Genomic DNA, 4,126 nt, shown 5'->3' with positions numbered 1-4,126 from the left:
CTTGCCAGGGAAGCGCTTATTCCACTGAGCCATCTCCTCAGCCCCTAGTATGCTTTCTATTGCAGGATATAAAACTAACCCCCACCTATGGAATGTTAAGCTGACGTCCAAGACAGTCACAGCCTGCCATAATTCAATATCCTACTATTTCTGGTTGTATCAAAAAATAAACAACTAGAGAATGATTTTACCCTAAAAAAAATCATTTACACTTAAAAAATGCGATGAGGTGGGATTCCCTCCTTTTTAAAAATGTTTCTAGAGCTACTAAAAAACTTGCATCTACAAAATAGTTGATAAAAATATTCCTCTGGATTGTACAAGAAGGGAGACAGGGAGCTCCGATAAGACATGGTGTGTAATTAGTCAGACTGGCCTTCTCTCTCTTCTGCTTCATCAGAGGTTGCGCTCTCCTCATTTTTAGTTTCTCCATTTTCCGCAGGTAAATCTTCCTTGGTTTCTTGATCAGCCCTTCAGCCTGTTTTCCCTTGGCTCCCCTTTTCCCTTTTGCTTGCACTTTTTTGTCCGAAGATTTATCCTTTCCCGCTGCCTTTTTTGGCTTCGTTTCCACTTTAGCTGGAACAGGTTTAGCCGACAACCTCTCCGATCTCCTCTTGGGCTCCTCCTTCGCCGCCCCTTCGGCCGAGCTGACCTTCCTCTTGGGCATCTTGGCGGCGCGGGGCGCGTGCGGAGGCTGCGGGTCGAGGCGCACGGGAGCCTCGCGGAGATACGCAGCTCCACCGCTGCCGTTCCTCCCGCCGCCAGAGCTGCTGGAACCTGCATTCATAGCTTTAAAATGCAGATTTTCAAACATGTCCTTCTCCATTTATGATGCCTCGATATTATCTATTGGCTGATCGCCAAGAAGGATGGTAACTTATCTGTCAATGATTTGGTTTCATTGACTGTTGCCTCTCTTGATTTCAATGGTTGTTGCCTATACTGGTAGTTTCTTTTTTTGAAAGATCAGTTAGACTTGTAATCTTGAACTGCATGTCACAGCTTTTGCTCTGAGTGTGCTGGTGGCCGCTTACTGGCAGGTGGAGGACTGTTCCACGCTACACTTTCCCTTTCCTCACAGTTTTCCATCCTGCTTTCTATTACTGACAACGTCAATTTTTTATCATTAAAATTGCTAACAATTAGAGTATGTTTTATAATTGGAGCTAAAACCTGCCTATGTGCTTTGTCTATAGGCTGATTATAAAATCAGATGGTGGGCTGGGGACATAGCTTGGCGGCCTAAGCACCTGCCCAACAAGCATAAGGACCTGAGTTCGATCCCTATAACTGCATGCTAGGCTAGTCCGAGGACCCCAGGTGTGCCATGCAGGCCACAGAAACCGGCCCTGGTGATGCACATCTGTAATCCCAGTGCTGGGGAGGCTGAGACAGGAGGATCACTCAGAGTCCGAGCTGTGTAGGGGGGGCTCTCTACCCAATAAATAAACAAATAAACAAATTTTAAAAACCCTTCAGATGCCAACAAACTGCTTCTACGTCACGACAATCTGACAGTCAGCTTTCCAGTCACTGCGAGGAAACCTCTGAGGTAATCTCCTGTAGAGGAAGAAAGGTTCCCTCATGGATACAGAGGTTCCCATCTGCTGGCTCAGGGCTTTGGAGTGTGGTGGCCTGGCACATCATGGTGGGGATACGTGGAAAATGAGGTCTGTGTCACCACAAGATGGCAATGAAGCAGAGAGAGACAAGAAGGCCAGGGGCTTTTCCCTTCTGGGCCGGAACCCCACTTCCTCCCGCCAGCCTCTCCTCCCCCAGCCTCCCTCCAGCACTGAAGGCTTATGGGGAAACTTCCAGACAACCGCTGTGTAGACATTTTTTACCCATGTGCCTATTTATCATTTTACATTTCATTTTCTGCACATTTTATTCATGAGCATCTATTGGGATGCTTTAACACGACTGTCCTTAGAATCAAGGTCAAGTAGGTTCTCTTTCCTTCATGGCATTGATGACATAAAATCAATGAGCTCGTATTTAGAGCTCTGCACTTGGAGTAAGCCTTGAGGTTTGCTCAAGCCTCCTGAGGTTTGTAACCAGTCTCTAGCATCAGACTCATCTGGTGTTTCCCATGGGAAGAATGAAGCTCCCCTCTCAGCCACCATCCTTGTCCCCTGCCACCATGTGAGCCAGGGCTCTGCTGTGTAGCGGCAGAGTGTTGTGCTTGGGCTTCTCTGCCTGCTGTCTGGGGATGGAAATTCTGCGTCCATGATTCCGCATCCACTCCCAGCAGGCCTCTGGGCTGGGCATTTGAGCACAGTCTTACACATGGCAGTGGTTCTCCTTAGATCATTGTTTCCAAATGTCTCAACTCTTATTCCTGAACGATGATATTTTGACTGCATATGGCTTTCTAGGTTGGAAATTATTTTTCTTCCAAATGTTGAAGAAATTGTTGCATTGCCCTGTAATATTTGATCTCTGTGCTGAGATATTTGAACTAATTTAACCTATTTTGTTTCTTTTACTTCTCTTTCTTTTCTTTCTCTCTCTCTCTTTTTTTTTTTTTTTTTTTTTTTTTTTTTTTTTTTTTTTGTAGTTGAACTCAAGAGTTTCTGCCCTGAGACACACCCTCACCCCTTGTTAATTTTTTCTTTTTTAGACAGGATCTTGCTTAGTTGCCCAGGCTGGTTTTCTTATATATTTTTGTTATCCAACCACTTTTAGAAATAATGAATCAGGCTCACTAGATCCGAAGAGTTTCGCAAGTGTCTTCCGCTATTGTACGGCTAGTTTTTTTTCCCAAAAAGTTCCTTCCCTGCACTCCACTGTGACTGGCAGTTTTATGTGTGAAGGTTAGAGGATCTGACAGGACCTTTATTTCTGAGTAAGTGATGTGGAAGTCAACGGACAGAGGGAAGATTTTTTTGCTAAACATTAGAGCAAAGAGATTTAAGCTCCTAGAACCCAATAGAAGCCCAAGTAATAGAATCATTTGTCTCGGAGAGAGGCTGCCTGTCCTGCAGATTTACAGGAGGGAAGAGGCACGGGCAGCTACGTGGTGCGACGGCCTCCAAACGGCTTCCTCGTCTCCACTTTCAGCTTATTGGCTGGAAGAGCGGCTTCCGCCTCCAGCGGCAGCAGTGCCTCTGTCGCAGGTGCACGTGTCTATGTCACGTTCCAGGGGCCTTTCATCTATGTCCTGTCTCTCAACGTTTTGTTGGAGGAAATTAGAAGGAAAACTAAGATGGGAAAGGTGGTCAGGGGAAGAGGGGTCTATGTAGGGGAAACCAAAGTGGGTTAAATGCAGAAAGGAGACCCATTGTTCCGCATAATGATTAGGCATTAATAAAATTTCTTAAAAAGAAGAAAAGTGTTGGAAGAACTCTTCTGATTTTAGTTCCTCCCACTGTGGTATTAATAAGATTATTATTATTAGTATTTTTAACCTACTGGAATCTCTATGGAGTCCTAAGATCAAAGGGAGGCTGGCTCCCCATCCCGTCTCTTTTGCACTGAAACTGACATCCCCAAAGCTATTGTTAGAACCACTGGAGATTACTTGTTAATCTCTCACTCCCTCTCCTCAGTTCTGGAACAACTGACAGCAAAAGAAAGTCTTCCACCTCATAGAAAACAGTCACCCAAACCCCATCTGTGACAGCTGACATCTTACCCATTCTTTAAAAAAGTAAAGAAAGCAAGACTAATACGTGTTCTGGCTCTCTGATTACATCAATTAAGTAGGACACTCTCCCTGCTGGGAGAAGAAACGGAAGCAGTGAAGGTGATGCCGGCTCTTCGTCCCACGTGCCTGTGAGGGGAGAGTGTTGTAAGTTTCGGCTCTGTAAACAGGGGTAGGAATACAGGGAATAATGTGATTGCGGTAGGCTTTCTTAATTATTTTATAGAAAAAGGAAGCTGAAACCTTGGGAGGTTGATGACTAGAGGTTCAGAAGGGATAAATGATAAAGCTTGACCCTCACATTTCTAAACTGGAGCCTTTTAAGGTTTCATTTGTGCTGTATTCTTTTTCGATGTTATGGTACTATGATCTTAAACAGCAGGTCACCAAGTCTAAGATATAGTCCATGAGATTAATATTTATTTAGAATTATACTCTCACATAGTCACTATACTTTAATTCCTAAGGCAAGAGAGGAAC

At 44.5% G+C, this 4,126-nt stretch overlaps 1 long non-coding RNA gene across 1 annotated transcript in view; it reads right to left on the bottom strand.

Moving 5' to 3' along the window:
* Positions 1-477: 477 nt before the first annotated feature.
* The window catches only part of LOC111812556, a 17,306-nt gene continuing 13,657 nt past the window's right edge, over positions 478-4,126 (bottom strand). Inside the window, exon 4 of the long non-coding RNA XR_002818042.1 lies at positions 478-767. This is a non-coding gene — a long non-coding RNA (uncharacterized LOC111812556). The remainder of the gene's footprint in view (positions 768-4,126) is intronic.

This window comes from Octodon degus, unplaced genomic scaffold (assembly GCF_000260255.1).
Source record: "Octodon degus isolate 3935 unplaced genomic scaffold, OctDeg1.0 scaffold00129, whole genome shotgun sequence".
In the NCBI taxonomy this organism is placed as follows: domain Eukaryota; kingdom Metazoa; phylum Chordata; class Mammalia; order Rodentia; family Octodontidae; genus Octodon; species Octodon degus.
This window is presented reverse-complemented; position numbering and strand designations above follow the sequence as displayed.